The sequence below is a fragment of the Pogoniulus pusillus genome, chromosome 27, assembly GCF_015220805.1.
Source record: "Pogoniulus pusillus isolate bPogPus1 chromosome 27, bPogPus1.pri, whole genome shotgun sequence".
Lineage (NCBI taxonomy): Eukaryota > Metazoa > Chordata > Aves > Piciformes > Lybiidae > Pogoniulus > Pogoniulus pusillus.
The window spans coordinates 995315-1007632 of NC_087290.1; positions in this window are offsets into that span (position 1 = coordinate 995315).

A 12318-nucleotide genomic window follows, 5' to 3' on the forward strand; every position below is an offset into this window, starting at 1 on the left:
TCCTCAGCACTGCAGTTACTCCAAAACCCACAAGGCCTCTGCCTGGTGGGTTCAGCATTTTTCATCAAGCAGACCAAGGTTTCCCAGGGAGCCTCAGGGCAGGGGAAGCAGCACCATGAAGCCAAACTGCCCAGGAGGTAGTTCTGTAAAGCAGACGTCAGGGCTTTAAGCACAGGCATGCCCCAGCTCACTGCTACCTTCTGAGCACACACAGAGCCTTAGGGGCTGGAAGGGACCTCTGGGGATCATCCAGTCCAGCCCCATGCCAGAGCAGGGCACCCAGGGCAGGGCACACAGGAACACATCCAGGGGGGCTTTGAATGTCTCCAGAGCAGGAGGCTCCACAGCCCCCCTGGGCAGCCTGCTCCAGGCTCCAGCACCCTCACACTGACAAAGTTTCCCCTCCTGTTCCCTGGCACCTCCTCTGCTCCAGCTTGCCCCCAGTGCCCCTTGTGCTGCCCTTGGCTACCCCTGAGCAGAGCCTGGCTGCATCCTGCCCACACTGCCCTGCCCAGCTTCAGCACAGCACTGAGGGCAGCCCTCAGGCTGCTCTGCTGCCAGCTGCCAGCCCCAGCTGCCTCAGACTGGCCTCACAGGGGATGTTCACTGCCTGCAGCAGCCTGGGGGCTCTGGGCTGGACTGTTTCAAGCAGTTCCTTGAGGTCCTTCTTGCCCTGAGGTGCCTGGAACTGGGCACAATACTCCAGATGTAGACTCAGCAGGGCAGAGCAGAGGAGGAGGAGAACTTCTCTCCACCCACTCCCCACAGCCCTTGGTGTGGGTTTCGTTCTGGAAATGCCAATAGCATTTTTGTTGCCTACTAAAGGATGCTAATGAAGTGTGCAAGGCAAAAGGAGACTCTTCCCATGGCGTCTGCCCCAACTCTGCACTTCAGCAGCAAGGTAGAACAAGAGGCAGAGGCTGCACTGCAATCAGTTTCCACACTGGAGGGGTGTTTGGGTGATCTCCTCGTGTGAAGGCACCTTTCTCTCTGTTGCCTACTAAATCATCCTTGCCAAATATTATTTACCCCTGAAGCTAACAAAAACCACTTTGAAGAGCAAGTCTCAGCACACCAAGTGTTAAAGCACTGCACATATGCAGGAGCAGTCTTCACATGAAGAGGTCTGCTTTACCTTGGAGTAGTTAACACACTTCAACTGTCCTGGGGCTAAAGGGGGTGAAAGGCATCAAAATTATAGCATGGAGTCACAGAATGGCTTGAGTTGGGAAGGACCTTACAGGTCATCCAGCTCCAACCCCACTGCCATGGGCCCACTAGACCATGGGTGCTCAAAGCTGTATCCAGCCTGGTCTTCAACACATCCACAACTCTGGGCAAGCTTTTCCACTGCCTCATCAACCTCAGAGTATAGATAGGTGAGGAAGAGGAGGCTGAGGGGAGACCTGTCTACATCTACCTGAAGGGACATTGTGCAGAGGCTGCTGCTGGGCTCTGCTCACAGGGAACTGAGACAGAACAAGGGGGAATGGCCTCAAGCTGAGCCTGGGGAGGTTTAGATTGGACATTAGGAACAAGGTTTATCGTGGAGAGAGTGGTCAGGGAGTGGAATGAGCTGCCCAGGGAGGTGGTGGAGTGACCCAGCCTGGCTGTGTTTCAGGGTGGTTTGGATGTGGTGCTTGGGGCTGTGGTCAAAGGTGACTCTTGTAGAGCAGGGTTCTGGGCTGGGCTTGGTGCCCCTGAGGGGCTGTGCCAGCCTGCATGGGGCTGTGGTTCTGTCGAAGGACAAAAAAGGCTCAACCCCAAGTGAGGAGCAGATGCCTGAAGCTGCCCAGGGAGTGTGCTCCTCGGTGTTAACCCCAGGGGAAGCTCCAGGGCAGGGTTTGGTGGCTGTCCCTCACAGCAAGAGTTTGGCCTTCCCTGCCTTGTGCATATGCTTGGCTGGACTCAGAAACTCCTGGGTGAGAGAAGCAAAGCAGAATACAAATGAGACCCCTAAGGGGGGTGGCACCCAGAGACAAACCAGCAAGAGATGGCACTCCCAGGAGGGTCAGCTGGGCTGTGCATCACTGCCCACCATGGGAGATGGCAAAACAACCACATCAGCTTTTCTATTGCAGTGGCACAGACTTGTGCCAGCCCTCTGACATGCTTGGTTCCTTCCACTGCCTGCCCCTCCCAGCAGCACACTTCTGTTCCTCAGGGGCAAGGAGCACAGCTCCTAGGGAGTCCTCTGCTGAAACACCAGCAGCAGGCTCTGGCTGCGTTCAGAGCAGCTTCTGCTTCCCAGCTCAGCCTCAGCATTGGGAACGTTATGGAACCACAGGATCACAGAATGGGTTGGGTTGGAAGGGACCTCAGAGACCAGCCAGTCCCAACCCCCTGCCATGGGCAGGGACACCTCCCACCAGCACAGGTTGCCCAAGCCCTTGTCCAACCTGGCCTTGGACACCTCCAGGGAGGTTGTGGAGCACAGAAGCACCCAACGTGATCTTTGATCACGTTGGGTGCTTCTGTGCTCCACAACCTCCCTGGGCAACCTGTGCCAGTGTCTCACCACCCTCAACCTGTGCCAGTGTCTCACCATCCTCAACCTGTGCCAGTGTCTCCACATCCTCACTCTCAACAGTTTCTTCCTCATCTCCACTCTCAGTCTCCCCTCTCCCAGCTCAAAGCCATTGTCCCTCCTCCTGTCACTCTAAGCCCTTGTCCAAAGTCCCTCCCCAGCTCTCCTGGAGTCCCTTCAGGCACTGGAAGGCCTCCCTGGAGCCTTCTCTTCTCTGTGATGATTTCATGATCCCACGATTGTACATCAGTTGTGTAGGGGCAGTTGTTAGGTTATGGCTGGGCTCAGTGACCTCAAGGTCTTCTCCAGCTGGATGATCCTATAGTTCTGTGAACAGCCTGAACACTCTGGGGGCAGGAACCTCCCCAGACAGATGATCTCCTGCAGTCTTTAGGATCTGCAAGGCAGCTCTGGAGCCACGGGTGGTGCTGGTCAGCAGAGTGCTGCAGGAGCCTGGGTGCTGAGCAGCTGCTCAGTGGAGCAGCCCCAGCCCTGCGTCCCTGCCAGGCAGTGGCTGGAGCTGCCCTCCATGCCACTGCTGCCCACTGCTCACTGCAGCGGCACTGCTGCTGCTGCACTGCCCTCCAGAGGGGCACTGGAGTCTGCCTGCTGACAGTGATCCGTCAGGAGCAATAGAGCATCTTCATCACCTGCTGTCTGCAGGGTGTGGGCTTTTAACCCTAGGACCTTCCTTCCCTTTTCAGGCCTTCAGTAAGGCACAAATGCTCCCTGCACGGAGACAGTCACAAGTGGACAGGGTGCAGGGAGGGGGTTCTGCCCCTCTGCTGTGCTCTGCTCAGACCTGCTGGGGCAGCTCTGGAGTGCTCAGCACAGCACAGACAGGGACCTGCTGCAGCAGGGCCAGAGGAGGCCACAGCAGTGCTGGCAGGGCTGGAAGGGCTCTGCTGTGAGCCAGGCTGGCAGAGTTGGGGGTGTTCAGCCTGCAGAGGAGAAGGCTGCAGGGAGACCTTCTGGTGGCCTTGCAGGGCTGGGAGGGGAGAGCAGAAAGCTGGGGACAGAGTTTTCTCAGGGCCTGTTGTGCCACAAGGGGGGATGATTTGGACTGAAAGAGGGAGATTGAGAGTGGAGAGAAGGGAGAAATGTTTGGCCCTGAGGGTGGGGAGAGCCTGGCCCAGGCTGCCCAGAGAGGTGGGAGCTGCCCCATGGCTGGCAGCAGTGCAGGTCAGGTTGTTTGGGGCTGTGAGCAGCCTGCTTTGGCTGGGGCTGTCCCTGCTGAGTGCATGGGGTTGGAGTGGATGAGCTTTCAAGTCCTTTCCTGCCCAAAGCAGGCTGTGATTCTACGCAGGGTAATGCAATTCATCCTCGTTCTTGTTGCACAGGTGTGTGATCTGAGACACCATGGACAACCTACCTCTGGAAGTCCCTGGTTTAATACCCAGTGACAGCAGAGAGTAAGGATGACTGAAAATAGTTCCTGATCAGAGAAAGGCTGAACCAGGGTGGGATCTCTAACTGAGCTTACAAGAAACCCAGCTTCAACTATGACAGTGAAGGTTAACATGCTGAAAATAACCCTTCACCTGCCAGCAGGCATGCAGGTCATCCTCCTTAAATCCTGAGAAGCCTGATAGCCTTGAGCCCCCCAGGACAGAAGTGTGGAATGCCTTGGCGAAGGCCAGCACCACCACTGCCTCCATGCTCTCACCTCACACAGAAGTACCCTGCAAGCTCAAAAGCAGAATGAAGTTCGACACAAGGAGGGCCATGAGGCCCCAAGGAGGCCACCAAGATGCTCAGAAGGCTGGAGCAACTCTGCTGTGGGGACAGGCTGGGAGAGTTGAGGCTCTTCAGTCTGGAGAAGAGAAGGCTCCAGGGAGACCTCAGAGCTGCATTTCAACACCTGAAGGGGACCCACAGCCAAAGACTGTTCAAAAGGGCTTGTGGGGATAGGCTGAGGGCAATGGTTTGGAACATAGAATCATGGTTGGAAGGGAGCACAAGGAGCAGCCAGCTCCAACCCCCTGCCATGCCCAGGGACACCCTACCCTAGAGCAGGCTGCACACAGCCTCAGCCAGCCTGGCCTCAAACACCTCCAGCCATGGGGCCTCAACCACCTCCCTGGGCAACCCAGTCCAGCCTCTCACCACTCTCCTGTTCAACAACTTCCTCCTCTGGTCCAGCCTCACTCTCCCCACCTCCACCTTTGCTCCATTCCCCCCACTCCTGGCACTCTCTCACAGCCTCAAAAGTCCCTCCCCAGCTTTTTTGTAACCCCCTTCAGATCCTGGCAGGCCACAAGAAGGTCACCTTGGAAAGTTAGGTAGAGTTAGGTTGGACATCAGGAGGAAGTTCTGCACAGTGAGAGTGGGGAGAGACTGGCACAGGCTGCCCTGTGAAGAGAGATGTGGTGAAGGCCTCATCCCTGGAGACATTCAAGGTGAAACTTGATGAGGCTCTGAGCAACTCGCTCCAGTTGGAGATGTCCCTGCTGCCTGCCGGGGGACAGGATGGTCTTGGAGAGTTCCTTCCCTGTGATTCGGTGAATCAGGTGTCTGAACTCCCTGTGCACTCAAATCCCAGCTGTGGATTCCGAGCCAGCCTCAGCAGAGGGAGATGGAGCTTCATGCTGCACACCTCCCGTGCAGCTCTCCCAGCAGGCCCATCACAGAGCTCAGCTCAGCTACTGTTTCCCTGAGCTGCCTGTGCAAGCCTCACCATGCAAGCTGCCTGTGCAAGCATCACCATGCAAGCTGCCTGTGCAAGCATCACCGTGCAAGCTGCCTGTGCATGTATCACCAAGCAAGCTGCCTGTGCAAGCATCACCATGCAAGCTGCCTGTGCATGTATCACCATGCAAGCTGCCTGTGCAAGCCTCACCAAGCAAGCTGCCTGTGCAAGCATCACCATGCAAGCTGCCTGTGCAAGCATCACCATGCAAGCTGCCTGTGCAAGCATCACCATGCAAGCTGCCTGTGCAAGCATCACCGTGCAAGCTGCCTGTGCATGTATCACCAAGCAAGCTGCCTGTGCAAGCATCACCATGCAAGCTGCCTGTGCAAGCATCACCATGCAAGCTGCCTGTGCATGTATCACCAAGCAAGCTGCCTGTGCAAGCATCACCATGCAAGCTGCCTGTGCATGTATCACCATGCAAGCTGCCTGTGCAAGCCTCACCAAGCAAGCTGCCTGTGCAAGCCTCACCATGCAAGCTGCCTGTGCAAGCATCACCATGCAAGCTGCCTGTGCAAGCATCACCAAGCAAGCTGCCTGTGGAAGCATCACCGTGCAAGCTGCCTGTGCAAGTATCACCATGCAAGCTGCCTGTGCAAGCATCACCGTGCAAGCTGCCTGTGCAAGCATCACCGTGCAAGCTGCCTGTGCAAGCATCACCGTGAAAGCTGCCTGTGCAAGTATCACCAAGCAAGCTGCCTGTGCAAGCATCACCAAGCAAGCTGCCTGTGCAAGCATCACCGTGCAAGCTGCCTTTGCAAGCATCACTAAGCAAGCTGCCTTTGCAAGCATCACCATGCAAGCTGCCTGTGCAAGTATCACCAAGCAAGCTGCCTGTGCAAGCATCACCGTGCAAGCTGCCTGTGCAAGTATCACCAAGCAAGCTGCCTGTGCAAGCATCACTAAGCAAGCTGCCTGTGCAAGCATCACCGTGCAAGCTGCCTTTGCAAGCATCACTAAGCAAGCTGCCTTTGCAAGCATCACCAAGCAAGCTGCCTGTGCAAGTATCACCATGCAAGCTGCCTGTGCAAGCCTCACCAAGCAAGCTGCCTGTGCAAGCATCACCATGCAAGCTGCCTGTGCAAGCCTCACCAAGCAAGCTGCCTGTGCAAGCATCACCATGCAAGCTGCCTGTGCAAGCATCACCAAGCAAGCTGCCTGTGCAAGCCTCACCATGCAAGCTGCCTGTGCAAGCATCACCATGCAAGCTGCCTGTGGAAGCATCACCATGCAAGCTGCCTGTGCAAGCATCACCATGCAAGCTGCCTGTGCAAGCCTCACCATGCAAGCTGCCTATGCAAGTATCACCATGCAAGCTGCCTGTGCAAGCCTCACCATGCAAGCTGCCTGTGCATGCATCACCAAGCAAGCTGCCTGTGGAAGCATCACCATGCAAGCTGCCTGTGCAAGTATCACCATGCAAGCTGCCTGTGCAAGCCTCACCATGCAAGCTGCCTGTGCAAGCATCACCATGCAAGCTGCCTGTGCAAGCATCACCAAGCAAGCTGCCTGTGCAAGCCTCACCAAGCAAGCTGCCTGTGCAAGCATCACCATGCAAGCTGCCTGTGCAAGTATCACCGTGCAAGCTGCCTTTGCAAGTATCACCATGCAAGCTGCCTGTGCAAGCATCACCATGCAAGCTGCCTGTGCAAGCCTCACCAAGCAAGCTGCCTGTGCAAGCATCACCAAGCAAGCTGCCTGTGGAAGCATCACCATGCAAGCTGCCTGTGCAAGCATCACCATGCAAGCTGCCTGTGCAAGCCTCACCATGCAAGCTGCCTATGCAAGTATCACCATGCAAGCTGCCTGTGCAAGCATCACCATGCAAGCTGCCTGTGCAAGCATCACCAAGCAAGCTGCCTGTGCAAGTATCACCGTGCAAGCTGCCTGTGCAAGTATCACCAAGCAAGCTGCCTGTGCAAGCATCACCGTGCAAGCTGCCTGTGCAAGCATCACCAAGCAAGCTGCCTGTGCAAGCATCACCGTGCAAGCTGCCTGTGCATGCATCACCAAGCAAGCTGCCTGTGCAAGCATCACCATGCAAGCTGCCTGTGCAAGCATCACCGTGCAAGCTGCCTGTGCAAGTATCACCATGCAAGCTGCCTGTGCAAGCATCACCGTGCAAGCTGCCTGTGCAAGCATCACCGTGCAAGCTGCCTGTGCAAGCATCACCATGCAAGCTGCCTGTGCAAGCATCACCAAGCAAGCTGCCTGTGCAAGCATCACCGTGCAAGCTGCCTGTGCAAGCATCACCAAGGAAGCTGCCTGTGCAAGCATCACCGTGCAAGCTGCCTTTGCAAGCATCACTAAGCAAGCTGCCTTTGCAAGCATCACTAAGCAAGCTGCCTTTGCAAGCATCACCATGCAAGCTGCCTGTGCAAGTATCACCAAGCAAGCTGCCTGTGCAAGCATCACCGTGCAAGCTGCCTGTGCAAGCATCACCAAGCAAGCTGCCTTTGCAAGCATCACCGTGCAAGCTGCCTGTGCAAGCATCACCATGCAAGCTGCCTGTGCAATCATCACCATGCAAGCTGCCTGTGCAAGTATCACCAAGCAAGCTGCCTGTGCAAGCATCACCATGCAAGCTGCCTGTGCAAGCATCACCGTGCAAGCTGCCTGTGCAAGCATCACCGTGCAAGCTGCCTATGCAAGTATCACCAAGCAAGCTGCCTGTGCAAGTATCACCATGCAAGCTGCCTGTGCAAGTATCACCATGCAAGCTGCCTGTGCAAGCATCACCAAGCAAGCTGCCTTTGCAAGCATCACTAAGCAAGCTGCCTGTGGAAGCATCACCATGCAAGCTGCCTGTGCAAGCATCACCAAGCAAGCTGTCTTTGCAAGCTGGTCGGATCAACAACTCTTGTTCCAGAGGCCAAGCCTGGCTAATCCTCCTTTCTAATTCACTTCCCAAACCCCAAATAACTTCAGCTGCCCTACACTGCCCCTTCTGCATTGTGCACCCTGGGACATGCTGCCCATAATAAGGTAGCCCAAGTCCACGGCAGAGCCTACGTGGCTGAGTCCATGTTCTCCGCTGGTGAGGCTTGGAATGCTTCCCCACGGCACAGCCACACACTCTGCACTTAATGCTCTCATATAAATGTATCTATACCTCTATATATAGTGCAGTAACTTTGCTGCTTTGACTTCACAGCTGCCAATTCGTGCAGATGGCCACAGTGCATTACTCACCACCAACACTCCCCTCCTCCTCCTCCTCTTCCCAACAGCCCTGCTCTCGGTCGGCATCTCCCATGGCATTTCCTTTCAAGGTATCAATAGCTATTTTTGGCCCCAGAGTTCCTGGTATATTAAATGCAACGAACCACATCCTCAGGGGGTGTAAATCTGCACAGCCCTAATTTGGTCAGCGGAGATGTGCCAGGTCACAGTGGTGGAAGCAGTCCCATAAATCAGTTATCAGCCCAACACACTAAGGCAGCCCTGCTGAAGCTGCTTCTGCTTTGGTTTTATTTATGCAGAGAGAACCCACAGCACGTAAAGATGCTGGGCCTGCACCACAAAGCCCACAAAGCCAGCCCAGGAGGGCTCCAGGGAGGCCTTCTTGTGGCCTTTCAGTAATTAAAGGGATCTGTCAGGAAGGTGGAGCCAGAGGCCTGAGCAGAGCCTGCTGTGGCAGGACAAGGGGTGATGGTTTAAACCAGAAGAGGGACATTTAGACCAGAGAGAAGGAAGGCATTTTTCACAGTGAGAGTGGTCCAGGTAGCCCAGAGAGGTGTGCAGTGCCCCACACCTGGAGCCCCTGCAGCTCAGTCTGGGGCTCTCAGCAACCTGCTCCAGCTGCAGCTATCCCTGCAGGCTGGGCTGGAGGAGTTGTGAAAGTCCCTTCCCACCCCAGCCTGTCTGTGGTTCTGTGGTAAAGCACAGGCTGCCTGAGGGACAGACCCACAGACAAGGCAGCTGACTTCACCCCCGCACCACCAGCAGCAGGCACTGCTCTGGTGTCACTGGCAGCCCTGCTGTCTTCAGTCCCCTGTTGCCTGATGAGTGGTTTCTTCGGAGCCCAGAGTGGCTGCAGCCCATTTTTATGTGTAAGGGAAACAAAAGAGTAGCTACCTGGCTGGGGCTCCTAGTGCCATGGTCTGGCTGATTGGCCAGGGCTGGGTGCTAGGTTGCACTGGATGAGCTTGGAGCTCTTTCCCAACCTGGCTGACTCTGTGATTCTAAAATCAACCCTTGCCACACCTCCCCATCCAAAACTGTTTCTTGCCTGTGGCATCCTCTTTTTTTCTGTCCAAAAACCAATTTTTAACCAGAGTCCACCCTGGTTTTTCAGAGCAGTCTGTTTCACAGGCTCACAGCATGTCAGGGGGTGGAAGGGACCCAAAGAGATCATCCAGTTCAATCCCACCCCTGCCAGAGCAGGACCACAAAATCCAGCTCAGGGCACACAGGAACACATCCAGACAGGCCTTGAAAGGCTCCACAGAAGGAGACTCCACAGCCTCTCTGGGCAGCCTGTGCCAGGGCTCTGGGACCCTTACAGTCAAAAAGTCTCCCCTTGTGTTGAGGTGGATCCTGTGTCATATCCCGGGGAGCAGGTGAGCAGAGCTCCTCATCAGGCAGTCTTCCAGTCCCCTAATCACCCTCCTGGTTTCCTACCACCTTCCCAAGCCCTTGATAATGTGGCTGAGGAGCAGCTCCATGTGCTGTGGCTACAGCCTCCAGACACTGAAGAAGAGCAAGGCACAAGGGGGAAAACTCAGCCCCATTAGCTTCTTGCCTCAGCTTCTAAATGTTTTGAGGTGCATGATTTAGGCTGTAAGAAAAAGCCCCCTGACAACAAGATCTATTAGCCTGTGGAATAACCTTGCAAGGGAAGTGATGGAAACATTGCTGCTTGGCACACAGCTCGTGTTTGTCCAGACTAGTTTTTGAATATACAACCCGGAGTTGGCAGAGGCAGAGTCTAGCCGAGGTGGTTGCTCTTATCTATCTCCATACTCCAGGATAAATCAGGTCATCTCCTTTGTTCTAGTCTAAAAACTGAGGAATGCACTTAAAACAATCCATGCAGTTTTAATCAGCCATGATCTCCCTTTTATGATCTACATGGGTTGGAGCTTATTAAAGGAGCTGTATCTAGCTGTTGCTTTTTAATCACCAACTTTGGCTAATAGAAGGCAGCAGCACAGTCTAGCACAGCTGGCAGGAGCCAGGGCTGGGAACACCTTCAGGTCTCTATTTAGCTATGCCCCAGGCTCCCAGGCAAGTAAATAAACTCCTCACTTAAATAAAACCCCAATATAAAATCACTCCCTGATATGTAGGGGGGTTTATTTCGGTCACTCAGAGAGCCTGGGACTGACTTGCAGAGGTCATAAGTGTTTGTGGCTCTGGTCAGAGCCTCTGGCTGAGAGGAGCTGGGGTAAATTTATGACAGAGAAGGGCTCAAAGGCATTTAGATGCCACAGCATCGGTGTGCTGTGAAACCATGAACAAAGACCCACAGCTGCAGGCTGGATAAAGAGTGAAGAGCAGCATGCCTGGCAACACAGCCTGGGAATTCCTGCCTCAGCTGTCGTTTGCAAGCGTGAATGATAGCTGCAGTGCTCCAAACCGCGCAGCAAGAGCAAGTCCTGCAGCCCTCTGCCGGACAGCTGGGGGGTGTTGCTTTCAGAAGGGTTGGCAGCCCACTCTGCTTCACCCCCCACACCCTCCCCCCCAAAAAATAAAAGAACAAAAAAGAACAAAAAAGAACAAAACATAGCAATAAATTCTGCCCTGGGCAGCAGTGGAGTCCCCATCCCTGGAGGGGCTTCAAAGTCGTGGAGATGTGGTGCTGAGACCATGGTTTAGTGGTGCCCTGGCAGTGCCTGAGTAGTAGTTGGACTGGATGAGCTGAAAGGTCTCTCCCAACCAAACCTACCCTGTGATTCCAGGACTGCTGGGATGTGAGGTTTTCCTCCCGGTGCTCACTGGTCCAAGCTCCCTGCCAGAGCAGGACCACACAATCCAGCTCAGGGCACACAGGAACACATCCAGACAGGCCTTGAAAGGCTCCACAGAAGGAGACTCCACAGCCTCTCTGGGCAGCCTGTGCCAGGGACACTTCCATGCAAGAAGATCCCCCTTGTGCTGAGCTGGAACCTCCTGTGCTGCAGCTTCCATCCATTGCTCCTTGTCCTATCCCAGGGAGCAGTGACCAGAGCCTGTCCCCCCCCCTCCTGACCCCCAGCCCTCAGATAGTTATAGACATTGATTCAATCCTCTCTCAGTCTTCTCTTCTCCAGACTAAGCAGCCCCAGGGCCCTCAGCCTCTCCTCACCAGGCAGTGCTCCAGTCCCCTCATCATCCTCGTAGCCCTCTCCAGCAGATTCCTGTCCCCCTTAAGCCTTTCAGCTTCAGCACAAAGAACCCTCAGAGCCCTGACTCAGTTGGCTGCCCCCAATATGTTCTTCTTCCAGCAGAGGAAAGTTCACGTAGGAGGCTCTAAGACATTTTCTCCTCTATTATGTTCTTTAAATTATTTCTTCAATCCACTGGGAAGAACTTTCTTAGTGACACAGAACTGCTTAGGAAATAAATGTACCTTCAGATGAGTGGCTAAAGCAGTGATGAGTAAGATACAGACCAGACACCCCAGCAGCCATAAATCCAGCCCCATCCTTCCTGCTGAGGCCTCTGCATCAGATCTTATCTCCTGTAGGAGATGAGTTTTGCTTCCCTCAGTTCCCTAACACTCATCTAATGCTCTGAAAATGCAAAGCCTGACAGCAGAGCAAGAAGTCCTCTTAAGAGCTTCCCTGGCACGAGGCAGTCACAGCAGCTCTGGCACTGCCCAGGCTTCCAACCACTGCCAGCTCAGCATCAACACCAGCTCGTAGGATGTTGTGCAACACAAAGGCTGCTAAATTTGGTCCAGTTGTGACTGAAGAGGATGGAGAGTTGGGTTAATGCTCAGACTTGATCTTAAAGGTCTGTTCCAACCAAAAAGGTTCTCTGATTTGAACATGCAACAGATTTAATTGAGGGCACGGTCACATTTTGGGCTCCTGAATGGTTCTCCTGAGCCAAAATAAACAACCCCAAGCCCAAACCCAACCAACCAAACCCTCACAAAACAAATTAAACAAAG